General features: G+C 42.8%; 1 protein-coding gene and 3 long non-coding RNA genes across 6 annotated transcripts in view; 2 read left to right on the top strand and 2 right to left on the bottom strand.

Annotated features, from left to right (window-relative positions):
• The window catches only part of BBOX1 (gamma-butyrobetaine hydroxylase 1), a 37535-nt gene extending 29296 nt beyond the window's left edge, over nucleotides 1–8239 (bottom strand). The window contains exon 1 of one of the 2 annotated variants that reach the window (XM_081882952.1): nucleotides 8030–8239. The gene's annotated coding sequence lies outside the window, so the exon portion shown is untranslated. Of the gene's footprint in view, nucleotides 1–2967; nucleotides 3108–8029 lie in introns of those variants that run through there. The other variant, XM_081882951.1, reaches the window with a different exon arrangement.
• LOC309353836 overlaps nucleotides 1–19345 on the top strand; it is a 240283-nt gene that overhangs the window by 96925 nt on the left and 124013 nt on the right. The window lies entirely within an intron of this gene.
• LOC309353769 lies at nucleotides 2985–19282 on the top strand. Of its 2 annotated transcripts, none has more exons than XR_014162006.1 (2): nucleotides 2985–3096; nucleotides 18940–19282. It is a non-coding gene; the product is annotated as an uncharacterized lncRNA (long non-coding RNA). The 2 variants fall into 2 exon arrangements; XR_014162007.1 differs by having other exon boundaries at nucleotides 3056–3138.
• Nucleotides 12930–18227, bottom strand: LOC309353777. The gene is made up of 2 exons (XR_014162008.1): nucleotides 15201–18227; nucleotides 12930–13180 (listed from the first exon to the last, which is right to left on the bottom strand). It is a non-coding gene; the product is annotated as an uncharacterized lncRNA (long non-coding RNA).

Below are 19345 nucleotides of genomic sequence, written 5' to 3'. Positions count from 1 at the left end.
CTGTCAAATATTCTTTTATATAAGAGATCAGAGAAGGGTCAGTTTTGTTAAAAGGATGGGTAATTTTATTACCAGTAACTCTGTAGTTAAATACAAATAAACCAAATTATTGCATTCTAGGGGATTAGCCGGGGACGCAGGTGGCGCTGTGGGTTAAAGCCTCAGTGCCTAGGACTTGCCGATCGAAAGGTCGGCGGTTCGAATCCCTGCGGCGGGGTGCGCTCCCGCTGCTCGGTCCCAGCGCCTGCCAACCTAGCAGTTCGAAAGCACCTCCGGGTGCAAGTAGATAAATAGGGACCGCTTACCAGCGGGAAGGTAAACGGCGTTTCCGTGTGCGGCTCTGGCTCGCCAGATGCAGCTTTGTCACGCTGGCCACGTGACCCGGCAGTGTCTCCGGACAGCGCTGGCCCCTGGCCTCTTAAGTGAGATGGGCGCACAACCCCAGAGTCTGGCAAGACTGGCCCGTACGGGCAGGGGTACCTTTACCTTTAGGGGACTAGCCAATTGCTGATGAGGTCAGGAAAAATCTCTGTATTACAAAGCCAGTTACAATTCTCTTTCATTAAAAGGTTTTGAAAGAGAAACTTAGGCTATGTACACATTACCATTTAATTCGGATCAAGTGTGCTACCATCCCTGGTGTTTGAAGCTGAGTAAATGTAACATTATAGCCACAATCCATATGTATCCTGTAGTGCCTTGTTGCAAGGATATGGAAACAAATTAGGTAATGTACATTGGGTGAAAATGTGCTAAATCCCCCCATGATCCTAGTAATATCCTGTATGGATATAATGCAAGCTCCAACCCACTTATTCTGGAACACTAACATAGACATTGGCAGAATTCCTGTTGAGGAAAAGGGTTGTGCATCACAACCTCACTTTGTAAAGAACTCACCTTAAACAACCTCTCGTCCTAAGAAGACACCAAACCCAGAGTCTACGAGCCCTAAGAAGACACCAAACCCAGAGTCTTCACATTAAAACATAACCGGCAGTAAACACATTCCATGCATTTTATTCTGATAACCATGTTTACCAAGGAATAGATGGATTCATGGTGGCTGGAAAGTTTTTAAGACCTGACACAGACAGCTTGTTCCCAGTCCTGCCCTGTCATGCCATATTTCTACCCATTTCAGTGCTAAGGAAGAGCTCTGTAAGATGCTAATGCTGTTTCAGACACAGGAGGAAATTCTGAACTGCCACAAACATCCAGTGTTAAGATGTTGTGGTGGGCTAGCGGTAGTGATGTCCCATCAACCGTCCTCAAAGAAGCATTTCAGAATCCAAAATTTAATTTATAATTTCAGAGGTGCAGAGGGCTTGCTCAAATTTGATTAGACGTCACACCTCATGACCTGGAAGCCTTGATCTCTGATTCTCAGTAACTGAAATGATCAGATTCCTGAGAGGTGAAGAAAAGCTACTTGAAAATGTTCATTTATAGTGCAATCTTAAGTAGAGGAAGCTGGCGGAACAGACACCAGTTCAAGTTAAGTCAGCATCCCTGCCGTGAAATAATTTTGATCTACACATTTCTCAAAAAAACTTTCACAGATCAGTTACATGACCTGGGAAACCAGGTGAAATGTACACTGCCAAAAGGTTTTGTAAGTCTCTCCTTGTCCTGACCACAATCTGAAACACTAGTATTGGGGAACTTACCCTGGCGTGTGCTCTGGTGGCTTAAGTTCCATTGGCTGAGACCCAGCTCAGCCAGACTGAGGGAGATACACAGTTGTATCCCTGGCGGAGTTGGGATGGGTGAGTTATGCTGGCGTAGCTGAGCCAGGACAGCTGAAGATCCACCTTTTCCAAACTTGCTCATCCTGACAGGTCTTGGGTTTGGATTGCACTGTTATTTATAATTGCATTGCATGTTCCAGGTTGGATCCATGACAAAGATTCAAAACAAACACACATGAAAACAAGGCCCCACCATTTCCCACAGCTATCATACCATATGGCTCTCTCGCACAAGGGTCATTTGGCTACCTGCATCATTGTGCAAAATGGAGAGGCATTTACCATACACCACATACGTGCAGCATAAGCCTGAATACGGGACTCATCGTTTTAGTCTGAAAATGACTCACTTGCTTCCTATCATCTTGCTTACTGAATGCAAATATGTTCACATAGTGTGGTTCCTTATGCACCTGCACACAAGTAGCATCAAGTCTGGGACAGCCCAAAAGTTTGCGTAAGTGCAAAAAAGGGAGGGGCACTCAGGAACCTAAGTGTGGAAGGGGGGACACCCAAAAGCAGAACAGAGAGTACTGAAAAAGTTTTGTATGGGCTGGCTGACTAGGACGGGGGGAATGGAAAAGGGGGGAACGTAATGGTGTGTGATAAAAGGCAAGGTTGGAAGCTGGCCAGGCCCCTGAGCATGCACACTCCATTTGCAACATTTTGCGCCACCCCATGCCTCTTCTACGGCTCCCTCTGTATATGGAGTGGGTTTGTACCAGGGAAATGCCCATGGCTGCCTCAGCCCAGGCTCACCCATGGGAGGTTCCTATCTCCTCGGAAGCTTTTCTACAAGGTCTGTTGTACAAGGTTTTCCTCTACATGCAGGTCCCGATGCCCCCGAAAGAACCCAATAGTGGGGGTGGTGGGGGTTTCCACAGGTTCCCCCACCCCTTTCGCAGGAGTTAAGGCTGCAAGCCCAGCTGCACTTTATTTGGGAATAGGTCGTCGCTGAATTCTGCAGGACTTGCCGCCGAGTTACGGTAACTTTCGGAGAGGACCGTGGTAGCAAGCAGTTGAGGAATAGGATCCTCCTCTCTCCCTCCCTCCCTCCCTCCCCCCACCCGCGACGAGGCCCAAAAGGAGGAGCCACCCATGAACTCTGCCCCAAAGCGCCTGCCAGCGGCGACGCAGCCACCTTCGGCCTCCCGAGCCACAGGCTGAGCTGTCCAAACAGCGCGCGCGGGCTGCGGCGGGTGGGAGGGCTCCTTACCTGCCTGACGCTACAGCTGGGCAAAGCCGGCCAACTGGGTCCTCCCACCGCCGCCGGCTTCGGCCGAGGCAGGGAAGGAACGGCGCAGGCAGGCAGGCAAGCGAGCAAGCCGAGGCAGAGGAGGCGAAGGTCAGTTCGCCGGCTCGCCCTCCAAGAGCAGCTGCAAAGGCGGTAGGCGGTGATTCAGTTGCGCGCGCGTGCACGCACGCACCCCTTCTCGTTTGGGAAGGTATGCGCGCCGGAGAGAGAAACTCAAAGCGCAGGGCATGCCGGGATATGTTTTTAGTGTTGCCCCCAAACCTGTTGCTTGGAAGGAGGTGCCGTCAGCAACGATAGAGTTAAAGATAGACACCTTTCGAGGCCGCATCCCGCTGGAGGAATAGGAATCTCTCCGTTCCTTGAGAGGGCTTTTCAGCCCCGGGGCCGTATTGCCTTCTAAGCAACCTTCCTCGGGCCGTATACCAGTGGTGGGTGGCGCCAGAGGCAATAAAAGAGAGTGGCAGGGTGGTGTAGTGGTTAGAGCATCGGATTAGGATCTGGGATCCCCACTAGGCCGTGGGGTGACCTTGAGCCAGTCGCTGCCCCTCTGCTTAATCTGCCTGGCAGGGTTTGTTTGCGAAGATAAAATGGGGAAGGGGAAACCATGAGCACCACCTGGAGCTCATTGGAGAAAGAGGTAGGATGTAAATGTAATAAATAAAGTAAAAGGGCCATTTTTATCTCTGTACAATAGACTGGTTTTACACCCACACCCTTCTGTTTCTGGACAAGCAATAATCCATCCCGTTCAAGCACACAGGGAGAGGGGTGTGTGGAGAGCCAGATAGAGAGGCTTAGGATTTGGCCTTGGGAAGGTTCCCCCCCCCCCTTTGTACAGCAAGAGCACCTCATCTCATTCTGGGTGGCACTGAACAGACCTGTGAATGTGGGGAGCATAAAATGATTGCAGGGAATAGCTGCCCTCTCACTTTTCCTCTGGAAAGGGAGAATTGGGTCTGCTGTAGTGCTCAGAGGCAAAGCGCAGCTCACAACATGGAAAGCTGATATCCCCCCCCACTGCTATACTTCCCAGTAGCAGAGGCAACTTCTACAACTTTCTCTTGTTATGTCTTTATACCTGTATTCAGATTGCACCATGTGTTTAACTATATAGGATCTAAATTTCCAATATAATTTCTATGTAGAATTTCAGAGCCTTCTAGGTTACTCACTCTAGCCCCCTACTAGAGGAAGGTAATCCAGAACTAGAACAACCCCCACAGATGACCATCTACTCAGCTTGAAGATATGTAATGACGATAACCAATAAGATCCCTAGGTTCTATTGTTCAGTTGTTTTCCACGAAGAAGTTTCTCCTAGCATTCAGCCATAATCTAGCCTAAGTTCATATAGTAGAGCTATAGACGTGCAGCGCAAATCTCCAGTAGATGTCACAAAATTGGAAAGTGCAAAAACTTGTCTTCTCTTTTTAACACAATACAGCCAAGATAAAGAAACTGGTAATTGCACGACTTTGCAATTCAATGTTCAGCACTTGCAAATTCATAATTCATTGCTCCTCAGACGTACACTAGTTGATTTCACAGCCAATAAGACAAACTATTATGGCTTTGCATAAGTGCAGAATTAAGGAACAGCACACTGTGGAGTTGCAAGTAGTGAAATCAAGCTCCAAGTATCAACACCACCAAGTGTAAAGCCTATTCATCAGTGTTACACCAGAAATAACGTATGGAATATCTCCAGTGTTTTAATACTGTCAAGCCAACGTCTTTATCAAAGACTGCAACATTTTACTTGGATTTAAGAATGGGTAGTGTGATTGATGGAAACAGGAGCAGATGTAGTAGAGAACTTAAAAGACTGTTTTGTGAATTAGATTTTAACAGCCATTTTGGCAACAAGACTGGAAAATTAATTCATACTCAGTTTTGTTACGTATAGGAAATTAAATATTTGGGTTGGTAGCTCTATTCTATAAGACTCAGTGCTGTAATCTGTTCATAATATGTCTTAATTCTGTTCTGTAAGTCACATATAAAAAAGGTAACTTCATAAAGAAAGTTGACTTTGCCTAAGTCATATATAGGTATAAAAGGTAAAAGACCCCTGGATGGTTAGGTCCAGTCAAAGGTGACTGTGGGGTGTGGTCTCCTCTCGCTTCAGGCTGAGGGAGCCGGCATTTGTCCACAGACAGCTTTCTGGGTCATGTGACCAGCATGACTAAACTGCTTCTGGTGCAACAACATACGGCAGAAGCTAGAGCGCATGGAAATGCCGTTTACCTCCCCGCCACAGCGGTACATATTGTTCTATTTCTGTTGGTATGCTTTCAAATTGCTAGGTTGGTAAAAGCTGGAACAGAGCAACAGGTGCTCATCTCACCACACGGATTTGAACTGCTGACCTGATTGGCAAGCCTAAGAGGCTCAGTGGTTTAGATAACAGCACCACCCACTAATAATAATAATAATAATAATAGTAATAATAATAATAATAATAATAGTAATAATAATAATAATAATAAATAATTTATTATTCATACCCCGCCCATCTGGCTGGGCTTCCCCAGCCACTCTGGGCAGCTTCCAAAAAAAATATTAAACTACTGTAATACATCAAACATTAAAAGCTTCCCTAAACAGGGCTGTCTTCAGATGTCTTCTAAAAGTCTGGTAGTTGTTGTTCTCTTTGACATCTGGTGGGAGGGTGTTCCACAGGGAGGGTGCCACTACCGAGAAGGCCCTCTGCCTAGTTCCCTGTAACTTGGCTTCTCGCAGTGAGGGAACCGCCAGAAGGCCCTCGGTGCTGGACCTCAGTGTCTGGTTAGAACGATGGGGGTGGAGATTCTCCTTCAGATATACTGGACTGAGGCTGTTTAGGGCTTTAAAGGTCAGCACCAACACTTTGAATTGTGCTCGGAAACGTACTGGGAGCCAATGTAGGTCTTTCAAGACTGGTGTTATATGGTCTCGGCAGCCGCTCCCAGTCACCAGTCTAGCTGCCGCATTCTGGATTAGTTGTAGTCACCTTCAAAGGTAGCCCCACGTAGAGCGCATTGCAGTAGTCCAAGCGGGAGATAACCAGAGCATGCACCACTCTGGCAAGGCAGTCCGCAGGCAGATAGGGTCTCAGCCTATGTACCAGATGGAGCTGGTAAACAGCTGTCCAGGGCACAGATTTGACCTGTGCCTCCATGGACAGCTGTGAGTCCAAAATGACTCCCAGGCTGCGCACCTGGTCCTTCAGGGGCACAGTTACCCCGTTCAGGACCAGGGAATCCTCCACACCTGCCCGCCTCCTGCCCCCCCAAAACAGTACTTCTGTCTTGTCAGGATTCAAGCTCAATCTGTTAGCCACAATCCATCCTCCAACCGCCTCCAGATACTCACACAGGACCTTCACCGCCTTTACTGGTTCTGATTTAAAAGAGAGGTATCATCCGCATACTGATGAACACCCAGCCCAAACCCCCTGATGATCTCCCCCAGCGGCTGCATATAGATGTTGAAAAGCATGGGGGAGAGGACAGAACCCTGAGGCACCCCACAAGTGAGACCCCGGGGGTCTGAACACTCATCCCCCCCACCACTTTCTGAACACGGCCCAGGAGGAAGGAGCGGAACCACTGTATGACAGTGCCCCCAGCTCCCAGCCCCTCAAGATGGTCCAGAAGGATGTTATGGTTGATGGTATCAAATGCCGCTGAGAGATTCAGCAGAACTAGGAAATAGCTCTCACCTTTGTCCCTAGCCCGCCGGAGATCACCAACCAGTGTGACCAAGGCAGTTTCAGTCCCATGATGAGGCCTGAATGCTGACTGGATTCCCTCTAAGTCTAGATGGCATCTAGTATAGATGGCAAAATGTATTGGAAAATGTGGGATAACACTTGCTTTGATGCAACATCATCTAACCTCCCCACAACCAAATCTAAATGAATGCTCATTAAGTAGCCGGTGTCATCCAACCTAGCAAATATACCGGAATGAATGCTCAGTAATCAGGTCATATGGAAGTGCCCTGCCTTTCTATATACCATGTTTCCTATAGCACACAGACTACACAAATTGTCTACTTATAGGGGTGGAGACAGTGATAATGAAACAGCAAGGAGAGACTTCAACCAATTCCAGTCTAATGAAGTATTGCCAGCATTTCATTTTAAATTCTCATGAAATACACTCTCAAATTGTAGTAATTAATTCTGGAAAAAAATGAAAGAAAATATTTCAAAATGAATTGAGTGAGGATAGAAATCTTGGAGTTAAACATTTCTGCAGATGTAATTCTGAAACAAATTTAAGTCAGCAGTGTTTGCTTGATTGATGCATCCTATGGAATGTATAATGGGTGTTGCATGAGATCCAAGTGGAAAAGAATCTTATCCAACTGAAATAAAGCACACTCCTTTCTAGATTACATAATAACTCAGCAAAACTATGACTCATTACCATTATCCTTCTATTTTCTGAATGCTTGTAAAATGGAACTTTAAAATAGAAATATCCAAAGTAATGTGTAATGAAAATCTGGAACTCGTTTCCTTTACAGTGCACTACGTGTTTTTGTTACTGTCACAATATCATTTTACAGAAAGGTTAATTTACTTATTCCATCCAGCCCCACGTTGGCCATCATAACAACCCAATTAAGCGGGAGTGCTTCAACATAAGGTTTTGTCCCATGTGCCTGCTACAGTTGCATGTAGCAACTATTTATTATATTTTTATACTGCTGTTTCTTCAGGGGTCTCAGGGCAGTGCACATGGCTTCTCCCCAGCACCACCCTGTTGCATGCCATGTAGTAGTAGATGAAGCAGGGACATGGCCCTGCCTTGACTGAGCAGGGATCTGAAAACAGTTCCCCCTAGTCCAGCATTCCCCAACCTTGTGTCCTCCAGATGTGTTGGACTGCAACTGCCATTAGCCCCGACTAGCATATGTTGAGTGGGACTGATGGGAGATGTAGTCCAAGGCATCTGGAGGGCACTAGGCTGGTGAGTACTGCTCTGGTCCCTATCTGACTCTCTACATCACACTGGCTCTCATGACAACTTACCTGGCATTACTTGCCTCAGTTTCCCACTCACACATTTTCAAGCTGTGGAAATTATGAAAATTGCCACCTAGAAGCTGCAGCTGTATCTGGAGTTATGTGTTGCAGAGGAGCCTTAGACCATGTGACCTGTCCCATGGGAAAAATAAGTAGGTGATTAATGTTAATCATCTGCTACACAGGGCATTTCTTAAGAATGTGCTCTTGCATGGTCACAACTGGATGGAATTTACTGTGCCGGAAAGTTCTGCTTCTAAAGGAACAAGTGCCACCCTGCTGGGACACATTTAGAAGAATAATGTTTCATATGAAGACTTCCATGGAAAAACCATCTTATGATAACTTGGCTTTGTAATCACACCTGAGTATTGTCCACTAGTGATGCAACAGCTTTGGTAAAGCAGTCAGTTGCCATGGATGAGCAAAGGATTCATTTTGGAGCATGATTATTCTTACAGTTGACCTTTTTAGAACTATTCTGTGTATGATGGATCTTGAAACTTTGAAAATAGGTTTTTAAAAACAAACAAAAAATGGTTAAGTATTAGGAAAGTACCATAAGGTTATGTGATCTCTGAATTATGCAGTGATTTGGCTAATAGAGATAAAGAACTTGCTAAATTATGAGATATATGTAGGTGCTGTTTCTGTATAGCTCTATTCCACACTTTTCCCTGGCTTATGTAGGACTCATATGGGAGGTATCATGCCAAAGCCATTCCCCTCAGCAATGCTAGGATGCTGGTGTGGTTCTTGCTCTGTGATCTTCCCCTTTCCAAGCAGTTTCTACATTCATATGTTGTCACGGTAACATGGAATAGAATAAGAGATTAGTTCTTCAGGCACTTCCATGGCATGAGAATCAGATGAATAAGGCAAGATTTGCAGGGAAGGTTTGCAGTATCCACAATCTAGCAAAGTGAAGCACATATCAATCAGCTCCACTGATTTCTCTCTACCTGAAATCAATAGAACAACGGTGCTTAACTTGCCCAGAATTAATGGTTTCCATATATGAAGCAGTCTTGAAAAACACTGTCTGGTCCACAGTTTTTGGAAACGAGGTATCTCCATATTTCAAGAAATAAATTCAGCCCCCGTTTTCTTCTTTGGTTGAATAAAGATCAAAGTAGGGAAAGAGACTGAAGAAATAGTTTTCTTTAACTGTCTTCAGGCCCAGGCACATATTTCCCTTTTGAAAAACACCAGACATTTCTGTCACACTTTAAGAACAGCACTCTTGCTTCATTGTTCAAGATCATAGCTTCTATTTGTACAGACTAATAATCCTTCAGAGCTGCATGAAAATATATGTATGTGTGTTTGTATGTATTTAGTATGTTTGTTTTAAAAGAAAGTTCAAAATTAGATGTCATGGGAAGAGTTCTAAAAAAAAACCTGCACCAGGAGTGACATTTAGGGGATGTTAAAATAAAGATAAGGTTCTCACATAAAACCCAGCATGAAAATACTTTACAGAGTTAATAAGATTCAGAATTTTGGTCCTCTTTTTACTGCCCAGTAAAAGATACATAATCTGTAGCACATGGTTTAGAACAAGTATCTACAACTTTTTCAGACCCATGACGCACTTTTAACCCAGACATGCATTTTGGGATCCATTTCTTAATCTTGTATCATATACTTGCATGGTAGTAGTGCTCCTGTTGTGACCCAACTGGGATCGGGCCACAGCCCTCTGATCATAGCTGTCAACTTTTCCCTTTTCTTGGAAGGAATCCTATTTGTAATAAGGTAATTTCCCTTAAAAAGGGGGAAAAGTTGACAGCTATGCCACTGATCTACCAGTTGAAGACCAATGGTTTACAACATATTTTACTATAACTATGTGGAGTGGGAGGGTAGCTAGCTAGCTAGATAGATAGATAGATACACGCACACACACGCACACACACACGTATATGTATAAATACACACACATATATTTGCAATTTAGCTTTCTAAGTAGACACCTATTCCTTTCCAGACAACCTTTTTTTAAACGATGACAACAATATTTCGCTGCATCTTAAATAACTAATCTGAGGCTAGTAACAATTTTGATGGGTCATTAATTCATTAGGACATTGCTTGTATGGGTGAGTCGGCCTTCAATATGATTTCTTGCAGCACCTGATAAAACATTCCTGCTTGCTTTTGAGCATCCTGTTCATAAGCCTTTCTTTTAATATGAAAATGGCTAAGCCACGAAAAAGTTGAAGTTGAACTGTTTACTAGAGAAGAGTCTTTTCAGATCCCAGAATGACTTCAGTGACAACCCAATGCACGTTTTGCTTTTAAATATGCAGATAGAGTAATATGGAAATCCACCTTTATGTGGAGGAAAACTTGAGGAACCCAATGTGTTTTGTGTGATATATGGATTTATGTGACAATAATGGGGAGTGGAGCACTGAATCATTTGCAACTTCCATAAGGTCACCACCTCTGTCCTGACTTAAAAGTGAAATCCTGCGCCTTGATAGATACAATTGCTAAGCCTCTGAGGATACTCTGCCCCCACCCCCCAACCTGTAGAGCTGTGGCTGACTTGGTCATCCCATTACACAGGGTAATCAGCAGGGAGAAGAATGAAGGACCTAGATTTCCCAACAAACAAAGGATTCATCATGTCCCAACTGATGGCAAGGGGAAGTCCCTAAGCCTGCCTTGGCTGCCACCTTGAGCATAGCAAAATGTAAAAAGTGGTAGATGGATCGGGGCTCACGTTTAAATCAAGCAGACTGATGAGGACTCAGATATAATATGAAATGATGAAAACTAGCTTTCACTATATCACAATATTTAAACAGGATGTGACACTTATTGTCAAAAGATGTTAAAGGTGATGTTTCTCCCCCCCCTTTTCTTGACTAGCATTTGAACCCATCTGCTTTTAAATATATATTTTTTTAAAAAATAGCACCAATATTAAAGGTGCTGCCATCCTTGATGCCCAAATATTAAAAGGCAACTTTGTTCTGTTTGCCAATGGACATTTTCATATGTGAAATTTAAAAACGTCCAACCAATTTGTCCTTTAGAGACATATGTCCTGTACGATTCTGCTTGATAGCATGAAGTCAAGGGCTGTAAAGATCCCCAACTCTTTGTTTAGAATGTTCAAAGTGCTTTGTTCCTTTGAAAGGCTGGAAAGTGCCTGTTCACTCCTGAACAGTGAAAATAAACACAGCTGCAGTGCTCACGGCATTTGTTCCAGAGTACGTTCCACTGGAAAGAATGAGATTACCCCAGAGCAAGTGCCTAGGTCTTATGTTGGCACTGACCTGGTTTTAAATGGACATCAGTTGTTTTAAAAACTTCTAAAATATGAACTTGGGGTTTTTGCCCACTTCCTTGTTGTGTATGTAACATAAGATGGGGAAGGCATTAGAGAGAAATGTTCTTGAGGAAAGGCACTGGGAATTAAAGGTTGGCAACTTTCAACCATCCATTGTAGCTTGATCTGCAGACATTGGCAGCTGAGAAGGTCTCACTGCTTTACTTTCTGTAGATCAAGTTGCTAGGGCCTTTTTTTTCTGGTGAGTTCACAACCTTTGTTGAGAAACAAATCCACTTTGAGTTTTATCAAATGTTGATGCTTGTGACTTTTTCATGCTGCTGATTTAAGAGGGCAAAGAGCTAATTTATTTTTCATTTCATGCACCTGTTCTTTTACAGTATGACATTTCTGTTGAACATTCATTCTGATTTGTTTGCACAAAGCCTGCATGGAGGATAAATGATGTCTGTTTACTGAGCATGCATTCTGATTTGTTTGTACAGAGGTTATACAACTTCCTGGCGATTGACTATCTTAAGCTTTCAAGTGCATGTTCCCATCAATTTCCTTACTGCAAAATTTCCCATGTTTTTAAAGTGTGTTCCTTGCACAAAAGTACATGAGCACTTTAATCCAGTTTCATTGAGGAAGCCTAAATTTGTCCATATTTGATTGACACCCTCCCACAAAAACTTGGAAGTGGTCTGATTGACAAGGATAGGAAAATTACCAATATGGCATTTTCTTTGGCATGTTACTTTGCAATCTGCCATCATAGTTATATTGAGCTCTTTCCTAACTGCATGTCACAGTTAGATATATTTACTGCTTCCCATTGAAGTCATTGGCATTTCCAATAAGGTATTTGAGAGTGTGAAACCTATAATGCACCTTACTGTGTTATTTTAATGGTAGCAACTGCCAAGTATGGTATCTCTACATCTCCCTTTTCTATTCTGTGTAAACTTGAAAAGATTACAGACCATGGTCCTGATATCAATATGACCTAACAATGGAATGGCACTATGATCAGGTTTGCTTGGAAGCATCTCAGAGTGCCATTTTATATGGGAGATGCTGAATGTGTGCCTTTGGCATAGGAAGAAAGGGTTAAGTAGGCTGCAGAATATTGGGTTTAACTCCTATCAAGAAGCAATTTGCTAGAGAAGATCCAAATAGAGGATCATCTTCTTGCTGTATCAAACATAGCCCAGCTTCCAGCATAGTTAAACCAAAAATGGTGGTCACTATTGGAATTAAGGGTTAAACATGCACTTAAATTTCTCTAAAACATACATAGGTTTTAAGTGTGCTTGACTTTGGCTGAATCATATCAGGGGTTTCTGTAGGATTTGAATAAACTTTGGCTTTTTTAAGAAACCATTGGATGGATTCAAGCCAAGAGTTCAACATTATTTTCTTTAAATAGAATTTACAAGTTACATTTTGGCCAGAGTCCTGACACTTAAGTAAATTGACACTCATGTTTTACCACTGTTTTTCAGGAAGCTGAAAGAAAAAAGTTCATGCTCTGAGCTCTGAACTTTTAAAAAAAGAAGTCTGATACTTTTATAACCAAAGGAATGGCAAAATTCATTATCATTGTAACAGAACTGTAAATGTTTGTAATCAATCAATTTTATTACAGTGTACTATTATTGCAGAAGGATTAGCCAAAGGAGGCAAAGTGTAAATGGAATGCTGTACTCTAATTATAAGTGTCAGCAGAAAACTTTCAAGTGCACTTTGTCTTGGTCTGCTGGATCCTTGGTAACTCATCTTCCAAAACAAAATGTTGACTTTTGAGACAAGGTGCTCATCAGTGAACACAAATGTAGGTGGAACAGTGCTGTTTGGCAATACAGTGGTTCCTCGGGTTACATATGCTTCAAGTTACATACACTTCAGGTTACAGACTCCGCTAACCCAGAAATAGTGCTTCAGGTTAAGAACTTTGCTTCAAGATAAGAACAGAAATCGTGCTCTGGCGGTGCGGCGGCAGCAGGAGGCCCCATTAGCTAAAGTGGTGCTTCAGGTTAAGAACAGTTTCAGGTTAAGAACAGACCTCCGGAATGAATTAAGTACTTAACCCGAGGTACCACTGTACCATCATGTCCTACTGAAACAAAGGAAACAGTAGTCATGACAAAACTAAGTTTGAGAGGTTATATCATAGCAAAAAAGGTAAAGGACCTCTGGACAGTTAAGTCCAGCCAAAGGCGACTATGGAGTGCAGCGCTCATCTCACTTCAGGCCGAGGCAGCCGGCGTCCGTCTGCAGACAACTTTTCAGGTCATGTGACCAGCATGACTAAGCCGCTTCTGGCGCAACTGGACACGGTGATGAGTACCAGAGTGCACGGAAATGCCGTTTACCTTCCCATGGCAGTGGTACCTATTTATTTACTTGTGTTGGTATGCTTTCGAACTGCTAGGTTGGCAGAAGCTGGGTTAGAGCAACGGGAGCTAGTGCTATTCAACACTTTCCAATTCATTTTACCATCATTTTCATTACCACAAATGATGGGTTGGGAACAATGGGTTTGTTGCACTAGAGAACCAAATCCACTTTAATTTTGCAATCTGAATTTGCGGATATGTAATTGAATCCCAGCGCCAAAATACTGAGTCTGGAAGCGGCCTGTATTTTTAAAGCACTACTTTATATATATAAAAAAACTTTATTGGCTTGGAAACTTTTACATTCAAATTGAATTAAATCTTATGTTAAATGAAAGAAACCCCTTGATGGGTTGCTGCTCAGATTTTTGCAGTGCTGTCGAAGGGGCAAAGGAAACTACTAGAATGACATAATTAAAATGCCCTCCAAAACAGGACTTCAACATGTTTCTTTAAATATTTATTAGAACCATACAAAGACAGTATTCCTTCTTAAATGTAGCTCATATTAACTTTGATTCTGAATTAAATAGAACAGTTGAAATTAAAATCAAATCGAAACCAATTCTCCGCCATGCTCTTTTGCTATTGTCTAGGGGCACAAATGATTCTTTTGATTAAAAAAAAAGCTAGCAAAAGTATGGCAACATGAAAGTTACTGGTGTATTAGAACAAAAAAACTTAACCAGGTTTAGGCTGCAATACTAAGCATGCTTACATGACAGTTTCACAAGGAAATAAGTTTAGAAGGAGGAGGAGAAATATATTTAGGACCTGATGTTGTTATAAAAGAAGAAATAAGATTATGGAATTAAAAGAAATGTGTCCTTACACTGTGAACAGAACAATGGGAGAAATAATCCTTATTCAGGTGGTCACACACATAGATAATTGCTGGCTCCAGCTTCTGCATGCATTTCACATGTCCTTTGTGGGTACTGATGGTTTACAGCAGGGTGGGGAATTTTTTTTCAGCCCGGGGACACACTGCCTTCTGGGCAACCTTCCATGGGCCAGTGGTGGGTGGCAGCAAGATGAAAGTGGGTGGTGCCTACACATGCCCTTCTCCACCCAGACAAGCAAGAGGCATTACTGGAGCTCAAGGGCAACCCGCCCCTCCAGCCAAGTGAAAACACTGGGGGGGTCAGAAAGGGGTAGGGTCTTGGGAGAGTTCCATAGATAGAAAGTCCTTGAGGGCCACATTTGGCCCCCATGGGTGTTTTCTCATTACTGGTTTGCAGGTGACCATACAAAATGTCCTGTTTTTTATTACAACAGAAATTAAAATGACAGCTTTTAGTTTGAGCTACAAACTGCTTGCTCTGGAATAATCTCAGCAAAATGCTGTTTGCGTCCCAGGAATACAACTAAAGTTGCAAATTTGCACGGTTAAGCTGATTAAGCCCAACAGACCAGCTATATGGAAGAATGCAGTCCAATTTAACTGCAGCCTACTTCATGATATGACAAGATGTATAAATTATAAGCACACATACCATGGATCTTATGTCTTGTGTAAGTGTGCACAGGACTGCAACCCATGCCAATTTCACATGCTGGTTGAAGTGAGCTGTGGGCCATGCCCATATCTGAGTGAATGAGAAAACAAAAGGTAAACCAGGGCAAAATGTGTGACCACATATACACACCTCAGAGTGGATTTAAGACTCCTTGTTTTATCCACATATGGCTGTTGAATTTGTATTTAGGGGTGTGTTTTTTTTTAGGGGGGCAGTTTCTGGTTGAAAACAGCAATAGAAAGTCCAAATAAGAATACATTATTAAAGATACACAATGGAATACAAAATAGTTGTTAAATATTAGAATGCTTAACTTAATATGTCAAGATTTCATGTATATTTGTTGCATACCATTTACAATGTATACTTTCAAGAAATAGTAAATTTAATAAATACCACCCTGAAAAGCAAACTCTTATTAGAGGGTGTCTCATACCTCTCTATGGTATCAGTGGAAATGAAGCTAAAGTAGGCCTGCTTCTGGATAATCCAGTATTATAATATTTTTCTCATTATGTGATTTCTTACTGCTTTGTCACATTGTTGAGGACACATAGCCAGTTTCTTGCTAATGCAAGCATAGGTAAGAATAGTCAAATGCCTGGGGTTGGCCCTTATAGATTGTCGTTCAATCAAGCGGGAGTACAATGTGACCAGTGGTGCTGGTTTACACATAATGAACATGGTATGGGGCAAACCATTGCTGGACCACTCATGCCTGCAAATTCACAAGCAATCCTTCAAGAGTCAATAGTGAAATCACAACATGTTTCAGAACTAGATGACTGAGCACTGCCCAGGTTAATTCGTTGACTTGACAATGACAGAAGGAAAGCCAGCTAGCTTCTGATATAAGGGTTATCTTACAGTGCAATCCTGTATTTTTCTGTTCAGAAGCCAGCCCCATTGAGTTCAATGGGACTTAACTTCCAGGTTAGGTGGGTGGCAGTGCAATCCTAAACTCAACTCTCCTAGGGAAAAGCCCTTTACTGTACTTCTAAGCTGACATGTAAATAAATATATATAGAATTAATGGCTAACTTGAAAAGGTACTTCCAATACTTGATATTTAATGCAGTGATCTTAAAAGAGCAGAATCAGGTAAGGGCTAGTATTATGCAAGGTACTAGGAAAAGGAATAGGTGAAGGAATGAACCATGCACTGAGAGCACTGAGATGTGTTTGGTAAAGAATCCTGTGGTCTTTACAGCACCAAGCTGTTTATTCAGAAGCAAGTCCCACTGAGTCCAGTGGGGCTTCCTTCCAAGTAAGTATGCACAGAACCCACAGCAGGGTTTTCTTGTAGAGAGATGTAGGTAATGAAATGGCTAGAAGACTGGAATATTTTTGGGAGGGTAAGAGCGTCTGCAAATTCATCAATAATTTCCATCAAGCACGTGTTACATTCAGTACTATGAAAGTACAGAAGATGGAGAGTAGTATTTTAGTATCTGAACAGATGTCCTAGGAATGCCTTTTATTCCAGACAAAACAGCCCCCTTGTACACAATACATCCAGTTATTTCCAAATAACTCAGCTCTGCAGAACTGTGTCACAGGCACTGCAATTGCAGAGCACCTCTTATTGTTTAACATGGCAAGTGAAATCCCTACAGTACAAGCAATTAGGAAACAGAGCAGCTAGAGGAAAGAAGTGTGGTGATAGTGATGATGTAGCAGAAAGGGGAAAGGATTTGCAGCAATGGAAAAGACTATTGCTACCTGGAGTCAAATTACTGCTGGGAATTCATATATCCCAGGTGGCTACACACTGAAATAGAAAGAAAGTCTTCTTCAGCCCTGCTGGCTCCAGGAGCCTTACTCTCATCCACTGAAAGCCTGAGGAATTAGATTCTTATTGTTTACCTGTACCGTACCTGAAATTCCTGGTGCAAAAGAAGAGTCAACAGGATTTGTCACCTTCTTTTAGAGTGGAAATCTGACTACCTCCGTTCCATTTTATTCTTAAAGGTTACTTGGAAGCGCTCCTGTCTTTTTTTTCAAAGGGTACAAAATTACCTGTTCTGAGCTTGGAGTAATGTTGCCAGAAAGCCCTATTTTGGTTTTAAGGACTGCCCGTTAGTATGGAGCACTGCCATTCCACATAAGAGAAGAAATGTTTTTTTTAAAATGTTACAGCTCCACTAGAAAACCTCTCTGCGGACACCATAGCAATTACTTTTTATATTTAGATCTGGCAAGTTCGAACTCTCTATGAAGGGAAGGATGGCTCAGATTCCAATCTCTCACTGTTGCTGGCATTCCAGCTGGGCTGTCTCCCAGTGGGCAGGAAATTTACATCCTGGAGGGAGCCAAGCTAGACTCAACAGTAGCTTCCAACTACGCTAAATCCTTTTACAGAATTTAAAACAATTCTTGCACAAAAGGAAAGAGGAGGAAAAGGATGGGAGTCACTGCTTCAAGTTTGGCAGAGTTTTTCAGGCAAGCCCTAGGGTTTCGCATCTTAAAGACTGTCACTTGTTTTAAAAAGTGCCTAAGACACAAACCCATATTTGATAGAACAAAACCCTTGATATCAGAATGTTCACAGCTCCAGCTCACCTAATTTTGCAAGTTTAGAGGAATGTAATCACAAGTACACTAAGCACACAGTTGTGTATTTTGCACTGAGTAAAGGTAGCACAGGAGAGATGATGGCGGCATGGGAGAGATGAGATGATGAAGCTGTTACTGTAGGTATTCTCCATACTCTATGACTGGGATAAGTGTTAAATATGGTAACAAGGTGGGAATTTCAAGAGAGAGAGAGAGAAGGCTATATTCTTGCAGTCTTGTGTGATATGGATGAACACCACACCCTTGTACTTTGCCAAATAAATAGTTTCCACATTCTGGCTCCATACAACCTCTAATGAGTATTTGAATTCCTGTTTTTCCCAGCACACACTGAAAGGACGGGAAACTTATTCTCTTACTTCTCTTGAGGCCTCATACAAAAGTTTGCAGCTACCTCTCTGGAAATGTTTACAAAAGATCACACCCTAAAACAACTCCTTGATTTCATACTCAGAATCACTAATCAAGATTTTAAAAAACCTCCATGTCAGCTATCAGCTGCAAAGGAGTGGAATGAAACTTCTCTTTAGCTATCCTTAATTAAGTCTGACAGGCTTACAAAAGGGGGTAAGGAGCAACAAATTCCCCAGTCGGCCAGAGAATATGAGGATTGCAACATGATTTAACAACTATAAGTTGACAGACAATTAAGACTTATGACCTGGGGTGACCCTTGCAATAGTCTTGGACAGGTCACTCAGCTTCATCTCTTCCAATATAAAAGGGGCAAACAGTGGTCTACCTCACAGGTTTGTTGTGAAAACACAACCCATGAACAACTGGCTGCAGTTGGGAGGAAGCTGAGAGCAACGTCCAAAAGCTGTTAGCAAGTGATTATCTTTTGGCCTCAGCGACTTATTTCCCTGGGTTACTGACCACAACTGGTTTCAGAGTGCCTAACTCTGCTGAATTGGGACTGATTGCAAAGTTTTCCCGTATGTCCAGGACTATCTAATAATATAAATACTAGTAAGACTCGTGGGATAGCTGTGCAACCCAGTTATCCACAACTGAGCTACTCTTGGTTGTGCAGTAGTGCAGGCTTCAAAAGCTGCTGACAAGTCACACTCCAGCCTCCATATCCACATCTGGAAAATGCATGCATAAGTAATCCACCAATGGGTTTTTTTTTAGCCAGCAAGGCTGCAGTTCGATATATGCCTTCATGGGAGCATGGCTGGCTGGACTCAACAGATCTTATTTCCAAGCAGGCAGGTATAGACTGCCCTGTTAATTACTTGCACCTCCCTTTTACACATAACCCTCAAAGCAGAGGATGAACACAACACAACCAGCTTGTAAGCCACCTCTCCCCCACCCACAGGATCTATGTGCATTCAACAGCTGTGTGACAGGCAGAAACCCAACAGGTGCAGTTCTTTTAACACAGAGATGTAACAGTCACCTGCTGAGTTTCTGCAAGTCAGAAAGCTGGGAAAGGCACAGGAGCCTGTAAGCATTATTATTATTATTATTATTTAAAAAGCAAAACAAAACAAGTATTCCAGGCCATTTGGGGGCCTAAGACAGAAATGGCACC

The sequence above is a fragment of the Podarcis melisellensis genome, assembly GCF_964234715.1.
Source record: "Podarcis melisellensis genome assembly, chromosome: 1".
NCBI classification, from domain to species: Eukaryota; Metazoa; Chordata; class Lepidosauria; order Squamata; family Lacertidae; genus Podarcis; species Podarcis melisellensis.
This window is presented reverse-complemented; position numbering and strand designations above follow the sequence as displayed.